Below are 26,478 nucleotides of genomic sequence, written 5' to 3' on the forward strand. Positions count from 1 at the left end.
TGTCTAAGATCAGTTGGCTCTAAGTTGGCTTTATTTCTGCGTTCTCTATTCTGTTCCATTGGTCTGTGTACTTATTTCTATACCAGTATCATGCTGTTTTGGTGAGTATAGTCTTATAGTATAGTTTGAAGTTGGGTCATGTGATGCCTCCAGATTTGTTCTTTTTGCTTAGCCTTACTTTGGCTATGTGGGCTTTTTTTTTTTTTTTTTTTTTTTTTTTGATCCATATGAATTTAAGGATTGTTTTTTCTAGTTCTGTGAAAAATTATGATGGTATTTTCATGGGAATTACATTGAATTTGTAGATTGCTTTTGGATGTGTGGTCATTTTCACAATATTGATTCTACCCATTCATGAGCATGGGATGTATCTCCATTTGTGTCGTCTATAATACTTTCAGCAGTGTTTTGTAGTTTTGCTTGTAGAAGTCTTACACCTCCTTGGTTAGATATATTCCTAAGTATTTTATGTGTCTGTGTGTGTGCAACTATTGTAAAAGGGATTGAGTTCTTGACTTGAGTCTCAGCTTTGTCATCATTGGTGTCTAACAGTGCTACTGATTTGTGTACATTGATTTTGTATCCTGAAACTTTACTTAATTCATTTATCAAATCTAGGAGCTTTTTGGATGAGTCTTTAGGGTTTTCTAGATGTACGATCATATCATCAGTGAACAGTGACAGTTTGACTTCCTTTTTACCAATTTGGATGCCCTTTATTTTTTCTCTTGTCTGATTGCTCTGGCTAGTACTTCAAGAACTATGTCAACTAGAAGTGGTAAAAGTGGGCATCCTTGTCTTGTTCCAGTTCTCAGGAGGAATGCTTTCAACTTTTCCTTGTTCAGTATAATGTTGGCTGTTGTTTGTCATAGATGGCCTTTATTATTTTAAGGTATGTCCCTTCTATGTTGATTTTTCTGAAGGTTTCAGTCTTTATGATTCTTGATTTCGTCAAATGCGTTTTCTGCATCTCTTGAGATGATCGTGTGGTTTTTGTTTTTGATTCTGTTTATCTGGTGTATCACATCTATTGACTTGTGTGTATTAAACCATCCCTACATCACTGGTATGAAATCCACCTCGTCATGGTAAATCCACCTGGTCATGGTGAATCCACCTGTGCTGTTGGATTCAGTTAGCTAGTATTTTGTTGAGGATTTTTGCATCTATGTTCATCAGGGATATTAGTTGTAGTTTTTATTACTGTTGTTTTTATATCCTTTCCTGGTTTTGTTATTAGGGTGATACTGGCTACATAGAATGATTTAGGGAGGATTCCCTCTTTCTCCATTATTTGGAATAGTTTCAATTCCAAAAGATAGAGAAATACCAATTCTTATTTGAATGTCTGATAGAATTCAGCTGTGAATCCATGTGGTCCTGGACTTTTTTTTGTTGGTATTTTATTTTATTTAAATTTTGTTTTATTTCCACAGGTTATTGGGTAACAGGTGGTGTTTGGCTACATAAGTTCCTTTTTTTTTGAGATGGAGTCTCGCTCTGTCGCCCAGACTGGAGTGCAGTGGCTCAGTCTTGGCTCACTGCAAGCTCCACCTCCCTTGTTCACACCATTCTCCTGCCTCAGCCTCCCGAGTAGCTGGGACTACAGGCACCCACCACCACGCCTGGCTAATTTTTTGTATTTTTAGTAGAGACGGGGTTTCACCATGTTAGCCAGGATGGTCTCGATCTCCTGACCTCATGATCCGCCCACCTTGGCCTCTCAAAGTGCTGGGATTACAGGCGTGAGTCACCACGCCCGGCTGTGAGTAAGTTCTTTAGTGGTGATTTATGAGATTTTGGTGTACCCATCACCCGAGTAGTATACACTGTACCCACTTTGTAGTCTTTTATCCCCCACCCCTTCTCACTCCTTTCCCCTGAGTCCCCAAAGTCCACCATGTCATTCTTATGCCTTTGCATCCTCATAGCTTAGCTCCCACTTAGGAGTAAGGACATACAATTTTTGGTTTTCCATTCCTGAGTTACTTCACTTAGAATAATAGTCTCCAGTCTCATCCAGGTTGCTGTGAATGGTAATAACTTATTACTTTTTATGGCTGAGTAGTATTCCATTGCATATATATACACCAGTTTTTTTATACACTCATTGATTGATGGGCATTTGGGTTGGTTCCACATTTTTGCAATTAGGAATTGTGCTGTTATAAACATGAGTGTGCAAGTATGTTTTTTGTATAATGACTTCTTTTCCTCTGGGTATATATCCTGTAGTGGGATTGCCAGATCAAATGGTAGTTCTACTTTTAGTTCTTCAAGGAATCTCTACGTTGTTTTCCACAGTGGTTGTACTAGTTTACATTTTCCACCAGCAGTGTAGAAGTGTTCCCACATCCATGCCACCATCTATTATTTATTTATTTTTGGATTATGGCCATTCTTTCAGGAGTAAGGTGGTATCACACTGTGGTTTTGATTTGCATTTCCCTGATCATTGGTGATGTTGAACATTTTTTCATATGTTTGTTGGCCATTTGTTTATCTTGTTTTGAGAATTATCTATTCATGTCCTTAGCCCACTTTTTGATGGGATTGTTTGTTTTTTTCTTGCTAATTTATTTGTGTTCATCGTAGATTCTGGATATTAATCCTTTGTCAGATGTATAGATTGCGAAGATTTTCTCCCACTTTGTGGGTTATCTGTTTACTCTGCTGACTGCTCCTTTGCTGTGCAAAAGCTCTTTAGTTTAATGAAGTCCCATCTATTTATCTTTGTTTTTATTAAATTTTCTTTTGGGTACTTGGTCCTGAAATCCTTGTCTAAGCTAATGTCTACAAGAGTTCTTCCAATGTTATCTTCTAGAATTTTTATAGTTTCAGGTCTTAGATGTAAGCCCTTGACCCATCTTGAGTTGATTTTTGTATAAGGTGACTGATAAAGATCCAGATTTATTCTCCTAAATGTGGCTTGCCAATTATCCCAGCATCATTCGTTGGATAGAGTGTCCTTTCCCCATTTGATGTTTTTGTTTGCTTTGTCAAAGATCAGTTGACTGTAGGTATTTGGGTTTATTTCTGGGTTTTGAAAAAATTACCATTTCTATCTCTCTGCTTGTTATTGGTCTGTTCAGAGTTTCTGTTTCTTCCTGGTTTAATCTAGGAAGGTTGTATATGTCCAAAAATTTTTCAGTCTCCTCTAAGTTTTCTAGTTTGTGCACACAAAGGTATTCATAGTAGCCTTGAATGATCTTTTGTATGTCTATGGTATTGGTTATAATATCTCCCATTTTGTTTCTAATTGAGCTTATTTGGATCTTCTGTCTTCTTTTCTTGGTTAATCTTGCTAATGGCCTATCAATATTGTTCATCTTTTCAAAGAACAAGCTTTTTGTTTTATTTATCTTTTGTATTTTTTGTTTCAATTTTATTTAATTCTGTTCTGTTCTTTGTTATTTCTTTTCTTCTGCTGGGTTTGGGTTGGTTTCTTCTTGTTTCTCTATTTCCTTGAGATGCGACCTTAGGTCTCTTTGTGCCCCTTTAGGCTTTTTGATGTAGGCATTTAATGCTATGAACTTTCCTCTTAACACTGCTTTTGCTGTATCCCAGAGGTTTTGATAAATTGTGTTACTATCATTCAGTTCAAGGAATTTTTAAATTTTCATCTTGGTTTCATTGTTGACCCACTGATCATTCAGGAGCAGATTATTTAATTTTCATGTATTTGCATGGTTTTGAGGGTTTCTTTTGGAATTAATTTCCAATTTTATTCCACAGTGGTCTGAGAGCACTTGATATAATTTTGATTTTCTTAAATTTGTTGCGACTTGTTTTGTGGTCTATCATACAGTCTATCTTGAAGAATGTTCCATATGCTGATGAATATAATATATATTCTGCAGCTGGTGGGTAGAGTGTTCTGTAAATATCTGTTGGTCCATTTGTTCTAGGGTATAGTTTAAGTCCATTGTGTCTTTGTTGACTTTCTGTCTTGATGACCTGTTTAGTGCTGTCAATGGAGTATTGAAGTCCCCCACTATTATTGTGTTGCTGTCTATCTCATTTTTTAGGTCTAGTAGTAATTGTTTTATAAATTTGAGAGCTCCAGTGTCAGGTGGATGTATATTTAGGATTGTGATATTTTCCTGTTTGATTCGTCCTTTTATCATTATTTAATGTCCCTCTTTTTCCTTTAAACTATTGTTGCTTTAAAGCCTGTTTTGTCTGTGTTAGGTTTTGAAGGGAAGATGAGGGTTACAGAAAAATACACACACACACAGAGGGCAGCTTAACAGCAAGTGCAGGCTTTTTGTCCAGCATAAGACCTATAGAGGTGGGAGACCAGCTTAATGTCAGTGCCCATCCCTGCTTACAGGCTGGGGCCATCTGTAGGCCTGGGCAGGAGGGATTTGGGGAGACATGGCCTGCTGTCTGGGAAAATACTGATAACATGTTCCCAGGATGAGGCAGTTCTGGTCTGTTGTGGTGGAATGTGGTGTTCCTTGTACTTTCTCCCAGCAGAATATGATAAGAGGCAGGCTATTTCTCATGGCCTGAATCCCTGTGGAATATTTCACTTTGAGCAAGGTCTGTGAAATGGCGGGGGACTTACAAAATGGCGCAGTTTGGACGTTCTTGTCTTCTACTTTAATATAAAAGGAAAAGGGGAGTTGTTGATTATCTGGCTGTTTCCTGTTGAATTAGGGGCACTGTAACTAGGGTTTGGGTTTTGAAGTAGTGGGTGTTCGACTTTAGAGTTGAACTGGACTTGGTGGAGGAGAAGGGACGGTATCAATGTGTTTCCGGATGGCTGCCTGGACAAGGGAGTTCAGCTTTTGGGAGACTGACTGGGCTATGAAGGTGAGTATATATAGGCCAATTGTTAGTTAGGAGGAGGACGATTAAGGGCCCTAAGAAAGGGGTAACCTGCTATCCCGGTTTTGAGTGCAGCAGAGATGTTTAGTCTGAAACAAGAAAGGTTCCCTTGTACTCCTTGCAGGGTGTGCGATGGGATTGTGACTGCTTCTTCAGTGCCCTGCTGCTCAAACCTCTAGGGCAGAATACAGATGGGCAGGCTGTGGGGCTCCGACCCCACGACAGTGTCTAGGGGTGAGTGTTTACAGCTGAGGCCCCAGTGAGCATGTGTTACAGTGTGCTCTTTTAGTTTAGCCATTTATGGGTGACTTGTGTTAACCAGTTCAATTAGACCCTCTACCTTGTTCCAAGGACAGACGGCTTTCTGTATCCTGGATTCTTGCCTTGGGGTACCACAAGAATTGGATCACACATGGGCTTGGAGAATGAATGCAAGATTTTATTGAGTGGAAGCTCTCAGCAGATGTGGGAGCCAGAAGGGAGATGGTTTTCCTCTGGAGTAAGGCCGCTTGGCACCCTGGGCTCTCCTCTAACTGCTCCGCCAAACTCCATGTCCTCAGGCCGGTCGGTGGCCTGCCAGCATGCTATTGCCTGTTGGTGCATTCCTGTTGGTGCATTCCTCTGGACTTCCAGCCACCCGTGTGTTCCTCCACTGCTATGCGTCTCTCAACTTGCAGCTACCTGTGTGTTCTTCCGCTGATCTGCTCCTCTCGACGTCCAGCCGCTTGTGTGTCTGCCTGCTAGCGTCTCGGGTTTTTATAGGCACAGGATGGGGGTCTGGCAGGCCAGGGTGGTCTTGGGAAATGCAACATTTGGGCAGCAAATGCCTGTCCTCACCTAGGTTTATGGGGATGGAGCCCTACCAGGGGCCATGCACTCCTCTATGCAGCACTTCTCTTCCCCACTTCCGTATCATTTAAAGGGACCACAGTCTTCTGTTCCCAGAACTTACGTATCAGTCCTGCTAACAGAGGAATGATGTGTATAGTTAGTGTGGGGTGTGTGGAGGAGGAGGAAATAGAGATTAGGAAAAGAACATGAATAGTTTGGTTGTTAGGCAAAATGTTAATGTCTGGTGATTCAAACACCAGTGTGTATGTTCCTGACCAACTTGCCGGCAGGCAAAGATAAGAGTTTGTGCTACACAGAAAGAAAACAATAGGGGTGGACAGACAAAAGTTGTAGGTTATGGTGGCAAACCATGAGAAGGTGGGGGTTGAATCCTGGATAAAGTTTTTGTTCCAACTTTTTTTTTTTTTAAAGTTGAATAGTTGTTGAAGGGGGCCAGCCCCTCCACACCTGTGGGTATTTCTTGTCAGGTGGGAAGAGAGACAGAAAAGAAATAAGACACAGACACAAAGTATAGAGAGAGAACAGTGGGCTCAGGGGACCGGCGCTCAGCATACAGAGGACCCGCACGGGCACTGGTCTCTGAGTTCCCTCAGTATTTATTGATCACTATCTCTACTATCTCGATAAAGGGGATGTGGCAGGACTATAGGGTAATGGTGGCGAGAGAGTCAGCAGAGAAACATGTAAGCAAAGGTCTCTGTGTCATAAATAAATTTAAGGAAAGGTGCTGTGCCTTGATGTGCACATAGGCCAGATTTACCTTTGACTTCACATAAGCATCTCAGTGCAGTAAAGACGCAGTACTGACACCAGCATGTCTCACTTTCAGCCATAAGGCAGTTTTCTCCTATCTCAGTAAATAGAATGTGTGATTGGGTTTTACACTGAGATGTTCCATTCCCAGGGATGAGCAGGAGACAGATGCCTTCCTCTTATCTCAATTGCAAAGAGGCCTTCCTCTTTCACTAATCCTCCTCAGCACAGACCATTTATGGATTTCGGGCTGGGGGATGGTCAAGTCTTTCCCTTCCCATGAGGCCATAGCTCAGGCTGTCTCAGTGAGGAGAAACCTTGGACAATACCCAGGCTTTCTTGGGCAGAGGTCCCTGCGGCCTTCTGCAGTGCATCGTGTCCCTGGGTACTCGAGACTGGAAAATGGCGATGACTTTTCCCAAGCATACTGCCTTCAAACACATTTTTAACAAAGCACATCCTGCACAACCTTAAATCCTTTAAACTTTGAGTCAACACAGCACATGTTTCTGTGAGCACAGGGTTGGGGCTAAAGTTACAGATGAACAGTATCTCAAGGCAGAGGAATTTGTCTTAGTACAAAACAAAATGGAGTTTCTTATGTCTCTTCTTTCTACATAGACACAGTAACAGTCTGAACTCTCTTTCTTTCCCCTACAGTTGTTAGTAAGGGTTGCCCCTGTGAAGGCTTGATAGGGAATGTTGGTCAGGGAGGAGACGAAGGCTGTTTGGTTTTGGAGAGAGAGAGAGAGAGAGAGAGAGAGAGAGAGATGGGTTTTTGTAATTAATAGCCATTGTGGTTCTGATAGGGCCGAAGGATATAGGTTGCTGTCGAGAGAATGGATTGGCTGACTAGGTGAGAGGTAGGTTTAGTTTGGACGGGGTTTATGTGGTTAGATTAACAGGAAGGGCTGTGAACTGCTGGATTTGTGTGGACAAACAAATCTAACAGTTGGAAGAAACTGGGGAGTGTGACTGATATAAGAGGTAATGTATGAGGTTGACAAAGGGGGCCCTACTGCCAGAGGCTGGGGGCGGGGACTTAGAGTATCTCACAAAGAAGACAAAAGGAGATTTGAGTGGTAGTGAAATTTTGGAAGATACCCTGCAGCCGTAGCTCCTGGATTAGTGTAGGAAATTGGAGTGGACTATCCAGGGACGTGGGGAAGGAATACCAGGAAAGATCTGAAACAATGTACGAGATAAAAGATTTGAAATTGGAGGTGGAGAGTGTTATGGACCAGGACCTTCTGGATTGGCAACTTCTGGAATTTTTGTTAAGTGCAACTAGGTTAGTCCTGTAAGGAAGGAATAATTTTTTTTTTTTTGGTGGGGGAGGGAATTTCTGGATGTAAATTTGGTGCTCTTTTTAGTTTGGAATGGTGTATCCGGTGTGGAAAGGATGTTAGCTTTCCTGATGTGGGAGTAGTTAGGATAACCTGGCGAGTACTCTTCCACTTAGGTTGGAGAGGGGAGGAGGAGAAGTCTGTGATCCAGATCCAGTCCACTGATTGTAGGGACAGGGAGGAGTGTTTTGATGATGGATTTTTAGGCTGGGGCAGTTAAGTGTTGGGGTACTGTCTTATTAGATGTTGAGTGAGGTGTCATGCAGGCCAAGTATCCAGTATAGAAGTGGGAGGAGATACAGGGAGATTCTGGAGGATAAAGGGGCATTGTACATGAGTTTAAATGGGCTTAGGCTGAGGGGCTTTTAGGGCATGACTCATAAACCATGAGGGCCAATGAGAGAAGTGAAGTTCACACCATCTTAACCTCTAGGGACTGTTTGGTTACTTGTTGTTTTAAAAGGGCATTGGGCCGGGCGCGGTGGCTCAAGCCTGTAATCCCAGCACTTTGGGAGGCCGAGGCGGGCGGATCACGAGGTCAGGAGATCGAGACCATCCTGGCTAACATGGTGAAACCCCGTCTCTACTAAAAATACAAAAAACTAGCCGGGCGTGGTGGCGGGCGCCTGTAGTCCCAGCTACTCGGAGGCTGAGGCAGGAGAATGGCCTGAACCTGGGAGGCGGAGCTTGCAGTGAGCCGAGATCGCGCCACTGCACTCCAGCCTGGGTGACACAGCGCGAGACTCCGTCTCAAAAAAAAAAAAAAATAATAAATAAATAAATAAATAAATAAATAAAAGGGCATTGGTCTGTTTAATTTTACCTGAAGATTGGTGGCGATAAGGAATATGGAATGCCCAGTTAATGTTTAGAGTCTTTGCTAGCTGTTGGTTAACCTGTGAAACAAATGCTGGCCTGTTGTCTGACTGGATGGAAGAGGGGAGTCCAAACGGGAGAATAATGCGGGTAATACAGAGAATAGAAGTGACGGTGCGTGTGTTTTCTTGGTGGTGGTAGGAAAAGTTTCTATCCATCCAGAGAATGTATCTATTATTGTCAGAAGGTATTGGACTCGTTTTATGGGGGGTCATGTGGGTGAAGTTGATTTGCCAATCATTCTTGCCCTGGCAGGTGTCCTCAGGCCTGGTGTGTGGGGAAAGGAGGTGGTTTGATAGCTCCCTGAGGGGGAATTTGAGTGCAAAGGGGACATGCCTTAGTAATACCTTTGAGATTGGCAGTCATGGCAGGAAAATGCATATAAGAGTTGGCGTAGGGGGCGGTAACCAGTATGGAAATGGTTGTGTACGTGTGAAAGTACAGAAGGTTCCTGGGACTTGGGCAAGACAATTTTATTACTGAGGTAAAACCATCCTCCTTTCTGAACAGCATCAGCCTGGACGAGTGAGGTTTGTTGTTCCTGGGTATATCAGGGTGTATGTTGGGAAAAATGGGCAGTAATGATGGGGTTTTAAGGGCTGCCTGCCAGGTTGCCGAATTTGCTAAGACGTTTTCCTTGGTTATGGCATTTGTAGACTTTCAGTGTTCCTTGCAATAGATAATGGTGGCCTTTAGTGGTGGTTTAGCCACCTCCAACAGTTTGTGTATGAGTTTGCCATTTCCTATGGGGATTCCTTTTTGTAGTTAGAAACCCTTTTTCTGTTAGATTAAGGCGTGAGAGTGTAGGATATGGTATGCATATTTGGAATTGGTGTAAATTGGTTAACACTTTCCTTTTTCCCTTTGCTAGGATGGGCAACTAGCTCCTTTTGTTGAGAGGTAGTTCTACCTGTTGAGAGGTAGTATGGGGTGGGAGAGCATTGGATTCTAGGAGTTTGTTTTTGGCAATGATGACATAGCCAGCTGCTGGACATGGCTCCCTAAAAGAGCTTCTGTTAATGAACCATGTAGGTGTTCGCTGCAAAAGGGCTTGCAAAATGTGTTGGAAGCAGGAGGAGAGGGAGTCTAAGAGGTCCAGGCAGGCATGAGAGAGCTCAGGTGTTTACAGAGAGGAGGGTGGCTTTAATCTCTGGAAAGTGACTAGAGGGTTACCTATGAATAAGACGTAAACCTGCTGTAAGCAAGATGGCAGGAGGGATAGAAGGAATTGATGGCTTATGAGGTCCTGTAGGTTATGGGAAGATGCAATAGTAATTTGTTGGTTAGAGCGTGAGTTTCTGTGCCTCTGAGGCCAGCAATGTGGTCACACCCAAGGTTTTTAGGCAGAGTTGCAAGCCTTGGATGACAGAGTCCAGTTGTTTTGAGAGGTATGCAATGGTTTGTGGGGTGTTGCTGTATGTTTGGCAGAGTAGTCCAAGAGCAAGGCCTTGGTTAGAATGTACCTACAGAGTAAAGGGCTTGGTGGGTTGGGCAGTCCCAGTGCTAGGGTCATTAAAAGGGCATTTTGTTTTGTTTTTAAAGAGGTAGTTGATGGGGTGAGCTGGGTTCAGGGGTTCTAGGATTGGCCTTGTGAGATACTTCTGGCTGTGAATTCATGTAGAGCAGCTTGGCCAGCAAGCTGAAGTTGGGAATTCACAGTTGGAAGTATCCCACAAGGCCCAAGAAGGAGAGGAAGCCCTTCTTTGTGTGGGGAAGGGGTTTGTCCCTAATTAGCTCCTTTTGTTGGGTTGGGATGGCCAAAGAATTAAGGGTTAGAGCAATCCCAAGGTAAGTGACCTGGGTTTAGGCTACCTGAGACTTTGTGGGTGAGACCTGATATCTTCAACTATGGAGGAAGTTTAAAAGCTGAGTGGTGTGTTGGATGGACAGGTCAAAGGGGGGCTACAGAGAAGGAGGTTATTGATGTATTGGAGGAGGGTGTTAGGAGCAAGGGGAAGTTCAGCTAGGTCCTTGGTGAAGGCCTGTTCGAATAGGAAGGGGCTATTCCGGAACCCCTGTGGAAGTCCATATTAGTTGGGTGGACGTGTGAGTATCAGGATCTGACCCAGTGAAAGTAAAAAACTTTGGGAAGCCAGATCCAAGGGAACAGTAAAAAAAGGCATTCTTTGGATCCAATACAGAGAAGTGTGTGGTAGATAGGGGAATATGGGAGAGTAGAGTATGTGGGCTGGGGACCACTGGATGGATTGAAACCACTGCCTGGTTATTAACTCAGAGATCCTGGACCAAGTGATAAGACCCATCTGGTTTTCTTGACAGCCAGGATAGGGGTGTTTTGGGGAGAGTTGACAGGCTTGAGAACTTGAGCTTGTAAAAGTTTACAGAGTAGGTTTGAGGTCCCTGAGGCCGGCTGGGTTAAGGGGATATTGAGACTGATGAAAGGAGGAAAAGGGAGGTTCACCCACTAATTGGAGACAGGTGTTGGATGTGTTGTCCAGCAAAGGGGTTGATCCTTGCCAGAGTCACCCAGAAAGAGGAAGGAAGGAAAAAGAGGATGGAGAGTTTGATCAGGATCTGGAGGTCAGCCCAGGGCTGGAAAAGAAGTGAGAATGAGGGAAGGGGGCTGGGAACAGGGAGTCTACTCAGGATCTGGAAGCAGGCCTGGGTCTAGTTTTTGCTGCTTACTGCTTTCCAGATTGCAGGAGAAGACTTACCAATTTAGAAAATCCCTGTTCCAGGTTTTGGCACCCAAAATGTTAGGCTTTGAAGGGTAAGTGAGGGTTAAAGAAAGACACAGAAAGAGAGAGAGAGAGAGAGCAGCTTAACAGTAAATCCAGGCTTTATGTCCAGAATGTGACCTATAGAGATGGGAGACCAACTTAATGCCAGTTCCCACCACTACTTACAGGCTGGGGCAATTGATAGGCCTGGGTGGGAGGGGTGTTGCGGGGCATGGCCTGCTGCCTGGGAAAATGTTGATAACGTGTTCCCAGGATGAGACAGTTCTGGCCCTTTTCCGGCAGAATGTGGTGTTCCTTGCATTTTCTCCCAGCAGAATATAAGAGACAGGCTGTTTCTCACAGCCTGAACCTCTGTGGAATGTTTCACTTTGACCAAGGTCTGCAAAATAGTGGGCGTCTTACAAAATGGTGCAGTTTGGACTAACAATCTGATGTAAGAATAGCTACTCCTGCTTGCTTTTGGTGTCCATTTTCATGGAATATCTTTTTCCACCCCCATACCTTAAGTTTATGTGAGTCCTTATGTATTAGATGAGTTTCTTGAAGACAGCAGATACTTGGTTGGTGAATTCTTATCTATTCTGCCATTCTGTATCTTTTAAGTAGAGCATATAGGTCATTTAAACATTCAATGTGAGTACTGAGATGTGAGGTATTATTCAGTTTATTGTGCTAGTTGTTGCCTGAATACCTTGTTTTTGTTTTGTTTTTTTATTTAATGGTGTTACCGTTTTATAGGTCCTGTGGGATTTATGCTTTAAGAAGGTTGCATTTTGGTGTATTTCAAGCTTTTGTTTGAAGATTTAGAATTCCTTTTTTGTAGTTCTTGTAGTGCTGGCTTGGTAGTGGCGAATTCTCTCAGCATTTGTTTGTCTGAAAAGGACTTTATCTTTCTTTCATTCCTGAAGCTTAGTTTTGCTGGATACAAGATTCTTGGTTGATAATTGTTTAGTTTAAGGAGACTAAAGATACAACCCCAATCGCTTCTAGCTTATAGGGTTTCTGCTGAGAAATCTGCTGTTAATCTGATAGGTTTTCTTTTGTAGGTTACCTGACACCTTCACAACTCTTAAGATTCTTTCCTTTGTCTTGACTTTAGATAACCTGATAACTATGTGTCTAGGTGATGATCTTTTTGTGATGAATTTCCTGGGTGTTCTTTGAGCTTTTTGTATTTGGATGTCTAGATCTCTAGCAAGGTCAGAGAATTTTTCCTCAATTATTTCCTAAAATACATTTTCCAAACTTTTAGATTTCTTCTTTGGGAACACCAATTACTCATTCTTATATTTGGTCATTTAACAATTTCAAACTTATTGGAGGCTTTGTTCATTTTTTAAAATTCTTTTTTCTTTTCTGCTTGTCAGATTGGATTAATTAGAAAGCCTTGTTTTCGAGCTCTGAAGTTATTTCTTCTACTTGTTTTCTTCTATTGTTGAAACTTTCCAGTGTATTTTGCATTTCTGTGTGTCTTTTATTTCCTGAAGTTGCAATTGTTTTTTTATTCATGCTCTCTATTTCTCTAGAGACTTCTTTGTCCATATCCTGCATTCTTTTTTAAATTTCTTTCTTTTTTTTTTTTTTTTTGTTTGAGACAGAGTTTTGCTCTTGTTGCCCAGGCTAGAGTGCAATGGCATGATCTTGACTCACTGCAACCTCTGCCTCCTGGGTTCAAGTGATTTTCCTGCCTCAGCCTCTGGAGTAGCTGGGATTACAGGCATGTACCACCACGCCTGGCTAATTTTGTATTTTTAGTAGAGATGAGGTTTCTCCATGTTGGTCAGGCTGGTCTTGAACTCCCGACCTCAGATGATCTGCCTGCTTTGGCCTCCCGAAGTGCTGGGATTACAGGTGTGAGCCACCGCATCTGGCCTTTTAAAAATTTCTTTAAGTTGGTTTTCACCTTTCTCTGGTGCCTCCTTGAGTAGCTTAATAATTGACCTTCTGAATTATTTCTCTGGCAATCCAGAGATTTCTTCTTGGTTTGGATTCATTGCTGGTGAGCTAGTGTGATCTTATGGGGTTGTTAAAGAACCTTGCTCTGTCTTATTACCAGAATTGTTTTTTTCTGGTTCCTTCTCATTTGAGTAGACTGTGTCAGAGGAAAGATCTGGGGTTCAAGGGCTGCTATTCAGATTCTTTTGTTCCATGGAGTGATCCCTTGATGTGGTGCTCTCCCCCTCCTTTTAGGGATGGGGCTTCCTGACAGCTGGACTGCAGTGATCATTGTTGTTCTTCTGGGTCTAGCCACCCAGCAGAGCTACTGGGCTCTGGACTGGTACTGGGGAATGCCTTCAAAGAGTCCTGTGATGTGATCTGTCTTCAGGTCTCTCAGCCGTGGATACCAGCACCTGCTTCAGTGGAGGTAGCAGGGAAGTGAAGAGGACTCTGTGAGGTTCCTTGGTTGTCGTTTTATTTGGCGTGCTGGTTTTCTTGAATGCTGGTTGTGCTAGCAGTGAAATTGTCACATGGACAGACTCAGGACCTCTAGTTGGCCAGGATGTTACAGGCAGTGGAATTAGTTGTTGTTTTCTCCTTTCTTGGAGCAGGGTTGTACTGTTATGAGTTGCTGTAATGGCTTGCATTGGCTGGCCTCCAGCTAGCGGCTGATGCTTTCAAGAGACTATCAGCTGTGGTAGTATGGGGGAATACAAGTTTGCCCTAAGGTTGCCTAAGTAAGTATTCAGGTTTTTCAGGCAATGGGCAGGATCATAGAGCTCCCAAGAGATTATGTTTTTTGTCTTTGGCTGCCAGGGCTGGTAGAGATGGACCATCAGGTGTGAGTGGGGTTAGGCATGTCTGAGCTCAGATTCTCCTTGGATGGGGCTTGCTGCAGTGGCTGTGGGGGATAGGGATGTGGTTCTCAGGCCAATGACATTATGTTCTCAGGGCTGCTTTTGCTGTGTCATACAGGTCACCAGGGAAGTAGGGGAAAGCTGGCAATGACAGGCTTCACCCAGTTCCCATGCAGCCAGCAAGACTAGTCTCATTCCCACTGTGCTCCACCATCAGCACTGAGTTTATATCCAGGCAGCTGGAGAGCAGGAAAGGAAAGTGGAAGATAAACCAAGTGTATAATTTCTAAGAAATTGACCTTTTGTTTTAAATGTGGGGACATGAACAGTGGACTTTATAGTCTTTGGTGCCTTCTTACTGAGAAATTTCCTTTAGCACCTATTTTTATTAGTTTTTAGACCAAAGAAAGTCAAACACCATTTTATATTTAATAATGCTTCTTGTATGATTTTTATACCAGAAAAGCTAAATTTCACCTTTATATTAGTGTGTTATTAATGTTAAACTTACATTTCATAAAACCTTGTAGACATATTTATCCAATTTTTAATGTCTGACCATAAGGTACGATTTCTATAGAGTCTTTTTAACCTTTTTAAATAAGTTTTGTTAAAGAGCAGGTTAGTGCTTTAAGAAAAACCTGCTGTGCTTTGATTTTAATGTTCAGTTCACAGAAAACCTAGATGATACTCCTTTAACTTTAGCCAATATGCTTACACATAGAATTTCCTTTACAATTAATGTTTTAAAACTTGCTTAAATGTTTAAAACAATTTTTTAACCTTTTAATGTAAAAATTCACATTCTTATGCCTCCTTATAATCCTTTTACCAGAGGTATATTTTACTTTCCTTATACACCTTGCACATACACTGTTTCTTCAATAGTTTTACATTCAGGTGGGCTAATTACTTTTAAATTATACAACATTTCTTGCATAAATTCTTTTTTTATAACTTTTTTTCTCTTTCACAACTTTCACAGACAATTCTTTGACATACCTCAATTTTCTGACTTATTACAAACATTTCTTTCTTTAAACAACCAGTTAATTTATTTCAGAACAAGAATTTACCATATAACATTCTTTTTACATAAATTTCCCTGCCCCCTTTTTTCTCTCTTTTTTTTTGAAGATGATAACCATTTTTTTCAAAAGCAAATTTCCTTTATATCTGTGGACTAGACTGTCTAGGGCCACAAGATTAGAAGTTACTGTATGTTACACTATTAACTTTTAGCAAAGTTTATTTTTGTTAAAAACCTTGTAAATTTGGGATTTCAATTATCCTTTGCTATTAATAAGACCTGTTTAGTCCAAATTAACTTAGAATTGGTATAGATGGCTTTTTTTCTCCCTTCAATTACCCAGGAGGAAGCATCCACAATCCTGTCCTGAAGGGAGTTCCTCCCATACAAAGTTGGACCTTTGTATGGTAATTAAGATTTAGATCCCCCGTTAGGAAACCTGCTAGGTTAAGAGAATTTTCAGTGGTTAATGTTAAATCATCTTTTTTTTTCCCTTAGGATACTTCCGAACTGGTAAGGTGTGCTCACAATGAGGTTTCCTCTGAAAGTTATTTTTCTACTTTCTTCTGTTAGTAAAGCGATTGCCACTAAAGATTGAAGGGTTAAGGATTTTTGATAGGAAGGCCTCAGTGCTTTCGGGATATGCCCTTGTTTACACTGACAACAAAGTGGTATTGGAGTGTTATAGGGTTATGGAGAATACCTTTAATTATCAATTATAGGTTTTAAATTTACCTTGGCTTTTAAAGGAATAGGGTACACTGTGTTTTCCTTAACTCCTAGTATATCTCTCTCTTTCTTTCTCTCTTTGACTTTCTGTCTTTCTTTCTCTCTTTGACTTTCTGTCTCTCTCTCTTTGACTTTCCTTTTGCCTCTGTCTCTTCCTCTCTCTCTCTGCCTCTCTCTCTCTCCTTGACTCCCTCTTTGTCTCTCTACCTCTTTCTCTCTGTCTCTTCCTCTCTCTCTTTGCCTCTTTTTCTCTCTGTCTCTTTCCTCTCTCTCTCTCTCTGCTGGTCTTTCCCTGCCTCTGCCAGCCACTTATACTGCTGTTCTCTCAACCACTGTAGGGCGGGGGGGGGGGGGGGGGTCTAAAACCAGCTGTAACTAAGTGTTTATGTATGGGAACTGGTCTGGGTGCCCTGGCTTAAAGGTTACCTTCTGCCATACCTTTGAAACAAGAGACCTGTCCAGGCTTCCTTCTGATGGCCAACTCACCTCTAATGCTGGCCAGTCTATTTCACACAAAGTTCTAAGTTTTCCTGGTGTCATAGTAACACCGTAATCTCCCTTGAATCCTTTCTTGAAATTTTTCAACATAGTTCCTAGTGGGGTGGGCTTCCTTTGTGTCTAACCCATGCTTCCTGGAGATAAAACACCATGCTCACATCACACGCACACTACAGATCAAAGAATGGGTAAAAAGGGCACACATACACTTTTACAGTTTATACAAAACCAGAATCAAAACCGAAATCAGAGTATCAAGAAATCCAAGCTAGGTTGAAACCAAAACCAATGTATCAAGCAATCCAAGTCAGGTCAAAAACAAAACCAAAGTGCCGGTACAGGCTGCTGTGGGTGATCAGGCCACGCTTCTACTCAAATGGAGTGGGCAAGTTCCAAAGACCAGTCTTACCAAGTTTCAGATGTCCAGACCCCAAGTGCCAGTTCCTTCCCGGTGTTCAGCCACCACATTGATCCTCCATGGAGGCCTGCCACATGCTGCTCTGGTGAGGCATCCCACCAGGGCAATTGCCTAGCCGGGAGTGCTCTTTGGATCTGCATCACTCAGACTGGTTGGAGTCCCCTGCAGGGATGCTCCACAGGGCAAGCCTAAGTTGCTTAAGGGGCTGCCTAGACCGTCCACCAATTACCTGGCTTTCCAGTCAGGGAACCAAGAAATGTAGCAGAAAAAGCCACAGACAAAATTCCTCAGACACTGAGTTAAAGAAGGAAGGAGCTTTATTCGGCAAGGAACTTTGGCAGACTTAAGTCTCAAAAGCCAAGCTCCCCAAGTGAACAATTTCTGTCCCTTTTAAGGGCTTACAACTCTAAGGGGGTCCACATGAGAGGGTAGTGATGATTGAGCAAGCTGGGAGTATGTGACTGGAGGCTGCATTCACCAGTAATCAGAATGGAACAGAAGAGGACAGGGATTTTTCACAGTGCTTTTCCATACAATGTCTAGAATCTATAGATAACATAACCAGTTATATCAGGGGTCGATCTTTAACTACCAGGCCCAGGGTGGAGTGCCAGGCTGTCTGCCTGTGGATTTCACTTCTGCCTTTTAGTTTTTACTTCTTTCTTTGGAGGCAGATATTGAACATAAGACAATATGAGGGGTGGTCTCCTCCCTCACTTTGAGCAGAATTAGGGGCAGTGTGGGAACCTAGAGTGGGAGAGATTAAGCGGAAGGAAGATTTTGCGGTAAGGGGTGGTGGTATTGTGGGGTTGTTAGAAGGAATAGTTGTCATATAGAATGATTGGTGATGGCCTGGATATGGTTTTGTATAGTTGAGAAACTAAACAGAAGACACAAGGTCCAAATAAGAGAAGGAGAAAAACAGGTATTATAGGACTAAGAATTGGGGGGACCAGGGACATCCAATTAGAGAGTGTCTAAGCGGGCTCAGTGTAATTATTTGCTTGGTTGGCGAGTTTTTGGGTTCTAACCTTGAGCTTTTTTATGTTGTCATATACCAGGCCAGATTGATTTGGGTAAAAACAACACTCTGTATTTAAAAATATATGGAGGTTTTTTTTTTGTTTTTTTGTTTTTTAAGTAAATGAAGGCCTTGGTGATTTTGGAGGAAAGAGAAATGCAAAGCCAGCAATTGTTTGTTAAAGAAGGATTAGAAACAACTAGGAGAGAGTGAGTGAGATTGATAGTATGGTGGAGATAGCTGGGGAGAGGTAGAGGGTGGCATAAGAATGGGAATGAGAATGCGAGTAAATATAAAAGTAAAGAATATGACTTCATCAAGGTGAAAGAATTGGAGTGTACCTTTCCACTGAAGATCTTCTATCCACTTTAAGGAGACTTAAGGATGGTGGTTTGAGATAAAATCAGGAGATACCAGTTAAGATGGTTTGGAGGAAAAGTGTAAACCAGCAGTGTAAACAAGGGCAGGGCATTTATGAGTAGTTGAGAATGGTGAAGGAGTATGACTAGACAGAAGATGGTAGGGATGACAAATTTTTGGGGTGCTGTCCAAGTTGGGCTGGTGTCTGGAACGAGACTGGGGCCTAATAAAAAGGGGTGTTTATACAGGAGCTCAAATGGGCTGTACCCTGTAGCATCCTGAGAACAGGCCTGAATTCTGAGAAGCGCAAGTGGTAAAAGTACTGTCCAGATTTTTTTAAGTTGGTGGCTGAGCTTGGTGAGGTGTGTTTCTAAAAGACCATTAGTCTGTTTTACCTTTCCTGAAGATTGAAGGTGATAAGGGGTATGAAGGTTCCACTGAATACCAAGAGCCTGAGAAACTGCTTGGATGATTTGACTGATAAAGGCTGGTGGGAAGGCCAAACAGAGGAATTATATCTGACAGAAGGGAAGAAATGACCGTGGTGGCCTTCTCAGACTTTGTGGGAAAGACCTCTACCCATCCAGTAAAAGTGTCTACCTAGACCAAGAGATATTTTAGTTTCCTGACCTGGGGCATGTGAGTAAAGTCAATTTGCTAGTCCTGGGCAGGGGCAAATCCCCGAGCTTGATGTGTAGGGAAGGGAGGGGGCCTGAACAATCCCTGAGGAGGAGTAGAATAGCAGATGGAACACTGAGAAGTGATTTCCTTGGGGATATATTTCCATGATGGAAAGGAAATGAGAAGTTCTAAGAGATGGGCTAGTGGCTTATAACCTACATGGAAGAGGTTATGAAATGACGACACAATAGAATGGGCCTGTGAGGCTGGAAGGAGATATTTTCCTTGGTCTAAGAACCATTTGCCTTGTGTGGGAAGTGATTGATAGGTGGAAGTTTCAGTGGGGGAGTAGGTGGGAGTGACTGATGAGAATGAGAAAACCTGGAAGTGAGGGACAGAAATTGGAATGCTAGCTGCTTCTTTAGCTACCTTATCAGCATAAGTGTTGCCCTGAGTGATGGGATCTGATGCCTTTTGATGGCCCTTGCAGCGAATGACTCCATCTTCCTTTGGAAATAAAGTGGCCTTGAGAAGAGTTTTTATTAAAGAAGCATTAAAGATAGAAGACCCTTGCATAGTGAGGAAACTTCTTTCAGCCCATGTAACAGCATGGTGGTATAGGATATGGAAGGCATATTTAGAGTCAGTATAAATATTGACATGTAGTCCTTTTGCAAGAGTGAGGGCCTGAGTTAAGGCAATGAGTTCGGCTTGCTGAGAGGTAGTGGAGGGGGGCAGAATGGTAGCCTCAATGATAGATGTGAAAGATACTATAGCATAACCTGCCTTTGCTGGTGAGTGGTGATTAGGCCTGGTGGAACTGCCATTAGTAAACCAAGTGTGATCCGAGTGAGGAACAGGAAAGAAGGAAATATGTGGAAATGGAGTGAATGTCAGGTGGATCAGAGAGATACAGTCATGGGGGTCAGGTGTGGTATTAGGAATAATGTGGGGCTAGCCTAAAACAGTAAGGTCAAGTTGTTTGGGCAGAAAGGCTACACGGTGTGGTCCTGGCTCTTGTGTAAGAATTTTGACCTCACAGCCCTATAGGTTGACTGTGTGTAATGAAAAGGGTAGGGATGAGTTAAGGAGAGCTAGCGTGAGAGCAGATTTTAGGGCTGTTTTTAAGGAATGGAAAGAGGAGCGGTGAAGGGATTTAGGATCTATGGGGTCAGCTAGGTTTGCTTTTGTGAGTTTATATAATGGTTTAGTCAGGATGGCAAAACCGGGTATCCAAAGGCGAAAATACCTAACTATGTGTAGGAAGGAAAGGAGTTGTTACTTTGTAGAAGGGGTTGGGGTTTGGGAGATTAGCCAGACATGATCAGCAGGGACAGCGTGTGTGTTTTTATTAAGAATTATGCAGAGATAGGTAATGGATGAGGAAGAAATTTGGGCTTTGGAGAGGGATACGTGATATTCTTTTGACAACAGATGTTGGAGGAGCAGGAGGGTATCTTGTTGGGAAGATTTGTAGGACAGGCTATAAAGTAGAAGCTTGTCAAAATATTCAATAAGGTGAGAAGCAGATGGATTGAAAGAAAGTAAATCATGAGAAAGGGCTTGACTGAAGTAATGGGGGCTGTTCCTGAAGCCTTGTGGCAGTACAGCCTAGGTAAGTTACTGAGACTGATGGGTGTCAGAGTCAGTCCAAGGAAAGAGAGGCTGGGATGAGGGGTGCAGGGGAATAATGGAAAAAGCATCTTTAAGATCAAGAATGGAATAGTGAGCTGTGGAGGGTGGCATTGAGGACAAAAGAGTGTACCAGTTGGGCACCATGGGGTATATAGGCAAAACAATTTGGTTGATAAGGTGCAGATCCTGAACTAACATGGAAGACTTGTCCAGTTTTTGGACAGGTAAAATGGGGAATTGTAAGGAGAGTTTATAGGCTTTAGAAGGCCATGCTGTAACAGGCGAGTGATAACAGGTTTTAATCATTTTAAAGCCTGCTGTGGGATGGGATACTGGCTTTGAGTGGGGTAAGGGTGATTAGGTTTTAATGGGATAGTAATGGGTGTGTGATCAGTTGCCAGGGAGGAAGTAGAAGTGTCCCATACCTGTGGGTTAAGGTAGGGGGATATGAGAGGAAGATGCAAAGGAGGCTTTGGGTTGGGAAGAAGGGCAGCAAGGAGCTGTGGCTGTAGTCCAGAATTAGTCAGGGAAGTAGATAATTTGGTTAAAATGTCTCAGCCTAATAAGGGAACTGGGCAGGTGGGGATAACTAAAAAAGAGTGCATAAAAGGAGGTTGTCTAAGTTGGCACCAGAGTGGGGGAGTTTTAAGGGGTTTTGAAGCTTGGCTGTCATAACCCATGAGAGTTGTGGAGGCAAGGGAAACAGGCCCTTGAAAAGAAGATAATGTGGAGTGGGTAGCCCCCCTATCAATTAAACAGGGGATGGACTTACCCTCCACTGTGAGAGTTACCCAAAGCTCGGTGTCTGTGATGATTCAGGGGGCTTCCGAGGTGATCGGGCATTGTCAGTCTTCAGCCACTAAGCTGAGCAGATCTGGGAAGGAGTCAATCAGAGAGCCTTGGGCCGGAGTGTTAGGGGCTCCAGGAGTGGCTGCCAGGCAAGCTGGGCAGTGTGATTTCTAGTGGGTCCCTGCACAGATCGGACATGGCTTGGGAGGACTCCTGGACTGTGGGCATTCCTTGGCCCAGTGGCCAGATTTCTGGCACTTGAAGCAAGATCTTGATGGAGGAGGTCCTGTAGGAATGCTTGACCACTGTGGCTTAGGCATGTGCAGCTTAGGCATTTTGAAGTTCTTGCGTGGTGGAGGTGTGGCTGGGTTTTGTCTCACAGCAGAGGCAAGTAATTGTAACTCAGAAACGCGTAGCTGTCTGGCTGCCTTCTCTCTATTATTGCACACCTTGAAGGCAAGGTTGATTAATTCCTGTTGTAGGGTTTGAGGGCCAGATTCTAATTTTTGAAGCTTTATTTAATGTCTGGAGCAGATTAGGTAATAAAATATATATTGAGAATAAGACGGCCTTCTGGTACCTCTGGGTCCAAGGCTGTAAAATGTCTAAGGGTTGTTGCCAAACAAGCCATGGACTGGGCTGGGTTTTTATAGTTGATAAAAAAGAGCCTAAATGCTAACTGATTTAGGAGAGGTTAGATAAAGAAAAAGGAGCATTAACCTTGACTACGCCTGTAGCTCCAGCCACCTCTTTAAGAGGAAATTGTTGGGCAAGTGGAGGAGGGCTAGTCATGGAATGAAACTGAAAGCTAGACTGGGTGTGAGGAGCGGAGTTGATAGAAGGATTATAGGGTGGAGGAGCAGAGGCTGAGGAAGAATTGGAGCCTGATTCAGCCTGACGGGGAGTGACCTGAGGAGGAGCAGTCTGGGGAGGAGGGGAGAGGTCAGATGGGTTGGTAGAAAAGGAAGATTGAAACGACTCAGCAAAGCTTGGGGTTGGGACTGAGGGGACAGGTGGGAGGGAAAGAAGGAGGATTTGGGATGAGTTGCATTGGGAACAGAGACTAAGGGGGGACCGATGTGTAAAAGAATGCCTAGACATCAGGCATTTCAGATAATTTGCCCATTTTATGACAAGAATTATCTAGATCTTGTAGGATGGAGAAATTGAAAGTACCATTTTCTGGCTATTTAGAACCATTGTCAAGTTTGTATTGGGGTCAAGCAGTATCGCAGAAGAAAATAAGGCATATAAGGCATCTAGGTGTTCTTTTGGTTTTGTTTTGTTTTGTTTTTTGTTTTTTGGTTTTTTGAGATGGAGTCTCGCTCTGTTGCCCAGGCTGGAGTGTGTAGTGACGCAATCTCAGCTCACTGCAAACTCCGCTTCCTGGGTTCACATCATTCTCCTGCCTCAGCCTTCTGAATAGCTGGGACTACAGGCACCCACCACCATGCCCGGCTAATTTTTTGTATTTTTAGTAGAGACGGGGTTTCACTGTGTTAGCCAGGATGGTCTCAATCTCCTGACCTCATGATCCACCCACCTCAGCCTCCCAAAGTGCTGGGATTACAGGCATGAGCCACCATGTCTGTCCGGCATTTAGGTTTTAGGTCAGGTGTGAGCTGAAGAGGTTTTAAGTTCTTGAGAACACAGGCTAAGGGAAAAGAAGAAGGAATGGAGGGTGGAAGGTTGCCTATAGTGAAGGAGGCAAGCCCAGAGAAAAGAGAGGGTAGAGACACAGAAAGAAGGGTTGGGGGATTACTTGCCCCCCTCGGGGAGGTGGTGCTTGCCACCAAGGTGAAAGGTCAAGGCAGGCATCCCCGCAGTGATCAGACACCTCTGAAACATGGGTGAATAATCAGGCAGTCATCCGCGCAGTGATTAAACACCAAGGGAAGACTGTCTTCCTGAGTCTGTGACCGGCGCTGGAGTTTTGGGTTCATGGATAAAACGTGTCTCCTCTGTCTCTACCAGAAAAGGAATTGAACTGAAATTAAGAGAAGGGAGAGGTTGAAGGGTGGTGCCAAAATTGAAAGGAGAAAGAGGTTGATGGATAGTGAGAGAGGTTGGAGAAGAGTAAAAAGAGGCCACTTACCCGATTTAAAATTGGTGAGATGTTCCTTGGGCTGGTTGGTCTGAGGACTGGAGGTCACAGGTGTATCTTTCTCAGGAAGCAAAGAGCAGGAGGATAGGGGATTGATCTCCCAAGGGAGATCCCCCATCCGAGTAACAGCAGCAAATGTCACGCACCTCCGTGCGCAGGCTGCACCCAGGTGAAATAAACAGCTTTATTGCTCACACAAAACCTGTCTAGTGGTCTCTTCACACTGATGCGCATGACACTGAGAATCCCTGATATCCCAATATTTGGTTGAGATCCGAAGTTTATTTTGCTGTACAACTGCCCCCCTCCCCACCCCCTTTTTTGAGTTTTACTTGCTTCCAACAAGGAAAGCAAGATTTTCTGTTTCCATGATGTCAGAAGGCAGGTAACTCCTTTATGGAATTTGAGCTCACTCCCAGCAGGGAGGATGAGTTTGAGTTTTTTCCTGCTTCTAGGATGGTAGAGGACAGTCTTCAGCCTGAGAGCCATCCCTAGGTAAGTAGCTGAATTTGGATTTTGTCTTGTCTAAAGTCTAACAACCAGCTTGTCTCAATTTCTTTTTACCATTAGAGTGCTCAGCGATCATGTTGTTGGTTTTTTGTTGTTGTTGTTTCTTCTGGTCTTTTGCCAATCAGATTTGACCAACTCTACCTGACTTGGTTAAATCCAAGTGAGAATTCCAAATGATGGGTAACAAAACCTCTCTAATTTGGTTAAAATTCCTTGCAACTGCAAAAGAGGAAAACACAAACAAACAAACAAAAAAAGAAATGAAACCACGTGCTTGGTTTCTGTGTTTACTTCCTGTCTTAAAAAAAAAAAAGTTCTTTTACTTTTTTTCCACCCTACGTCTCCTTCCCTCTCTTGCCATCTGCAACACCAAAAATCTAGAAAAGTCTTCTAATGACTTGAACCCCTTTAAAGAATTCGGAACAAAGGCACCAATCACCCCTTTTGGGATGTTCTTCTTTCTTTGTGGAATTTTGAGAGTCATGGGCAGATTCTTCTTAGGTCTAAAGCTCCGTTTTCCTGTATTGAATGACCTGACCTCTTTGGCTTTGGGGATACCAGTGATTACCTTGTACTGTGAGAGGATTTGACCTTGGCATGTGTAATGGCAAATGGGAGCTACAAAGTAGGGGTGGCTGGGCACAGTTTACAGAAAGTGGTCTTGACTGTTGTTTCTTGTTTTCTCCTAGGAAGTTGTTGTTTAAGGACCCTAATTCTAGTTTGGAGATGCATTCTAAAGGGTCTTCTCTGTTTATTTTTTCTCCCAAAATTCATCTTGATTGAGCTTGTCTGTGTGCATTTGTGTGAGGAACTGTTGTTTTCATAGGTAAATGAGAGACTGAGTTTTCTCAGCTCTGAAGAGAAAGGTCATTTTGCCCCTCCCAGCCAAAAAGTGCCCCTGGGTGACCAGGGGCCTTGTGGGAGCATCTGGGGGTTTGGCCCCTGTGATTTACAGCAGCCCTGCGGGGAAATCCTCAACAACAATTAATGTGAAAGAATAAGGCTCATCCAGGAAACTCATATAAGGGCTGATGGCCCAGCGTTTTGAGACCTCTCTGAGGTCATATACCTCTGGAGAGAGAAACTGAGACATGTAAGAGGGTGGAAACAACTCAGTGGTGACACACTGTGGAGTCCTGCCCACAAGCAAGCACACATTGATCCACCACCCCAAAAACCTAGGCCACAACCCAGTTCCTCCTTTTAGGAATTAAAAAAGCGGGAAATAAATGATGTAAGAATGAGGAGCAAACAAAGAGAATGACTCCTCTGTGAGTACTCTGTAAGTTTTATGGCATCTCTACTTGGGAGAGTTTATGTAAAATGGAAGTAGTATGGTCTTTGTGCACATTTACATTAAGGAAAAAGAGCCATAAGGCCAACCTGCAAAGTATAGAGTTCCTAAGTTCTCTTTTTTCCTCTGTTTTATTTTCTGCCTGCTTTAAATCTGCTGTTATTTTTCTATTAAGATAAAAATCACTGTTTGGATCCAACAGGTTTTTTGTTTGCAAGCTGGTGAATTTGCATTTATCTCATGGCTAAAATTCTGAAGTAAAAGCTATAGGATCTTTGTGTGTGTGTGTCTGTGTGTGTATGTGTACGTGTGTATATATTTAAAAGGCCTTATAATTTCTATAATTTGATGTTTAATTGGCAATTCAATCCATTTTAATTTCCCTCTAGTTCACTGGACTTTTTCTCTCTGTACCTAATGATGTAAATTTTACTATTTGATTTTCACCTGATTTGTTTCCTTTAATATGCGAATTTAAGACGACTTACCTGACAACTGCCTAGGGTTGCCAATAATTGATACAGGTTATTGAAACAGGTTTTCAAGAATTTTAAAGTCTGAGAGGGGAAAAAAGAGTTTTTTATGACTCTATAAGATGTACTTCTATTGGCATGCCTAATACATCTATCTATTTATGTGTTGTATACACAATGTTTCACTACTGAAAATATATAAAAGAGCTCTAATTAATTGGCTTAAGAAAATAAAAGCTCTTGAATCAAATACTTTGTCAGGAAAAAAGAAAAGACTAGTCAAATGCTTTTTCAGGTTTACGTAACTTAAGTAAAATCTTTAATAAATAAGATAGCTTTAAAATTATTGGTAAAGCATAATAATATTAGAAATGTCTTAAGAATTTCCAGCATACATTTTTGTTTGCACTTATTAATCAAGAAATTCATACATATCCCTGCAAATACTATAAGGCATCAAAATTTGGAATAGGGATTACAAAACTCTAAACCAAGCCCCAAACAGAATGATCTTTGCTTGTGTAATTTCTAATAAATAAGACATTGATATTTGTTTAATGAAACTAGCTACATCTTGAATTTAGTAAGATTACCATAACTTCTAATCTTGTGGCTTTAGGCAGTCAAGTCCACAGGCAGTAAGGTTTGTTTTGGGAAAGGACTGTTATCATCTTTGTTTCAAAGCTAAAGTATAAACTAAGTTCCTCCAAAAGTTAGTTTGGCCTATGCCCAGGTATGGACAAGAAGAGTTTGGAGGTTAAAAACAAGATGGAGTCAGTTAGGTCAGATCTTATTTGCTGTCTCTGTTGTAATTTTGCAATGGTGGTTCCATAACTTTA

General features: G+C 42.5%; 1 protein-coding gene across 1 annotated transcript in view; it reads left to right on the plus strand.

Annotated features, from left to right (window-relative positions):
- The first annotated feature begins 3,969 nt into the window (after positions 1-3,969).
- The window catches only part of PLA2G5 (phospholipase A2 group V), a 66,245-nt gene continuing 43,736 nt past the window's right edge, over positions 3,970-26,478 (plus strand). Inside the window, exon 1 of the mRNA XM_017957801.3 lies at positions 3,970-4,818. The gene's annotated coding sequence lies outside the window, so the exon portion shown is untranslated. The remainder of the gene's footprint in view (positions 4,819-26,478) is intronic.

This window comes from Papio anubis, chromosome 1 (genome assembly GCF_008728515.1).
Source record: "Papio anubis isolate 15944 chromosome 1, Panubis1.0, whole genome shotgun sequence".
Classification (NCBI taxonomy): domain Eukaryota; kingdom Metazoa; phylum Chordata; class Mammalia; order Primates; family Cercopithecidae; genus Papio; species Papio anubis.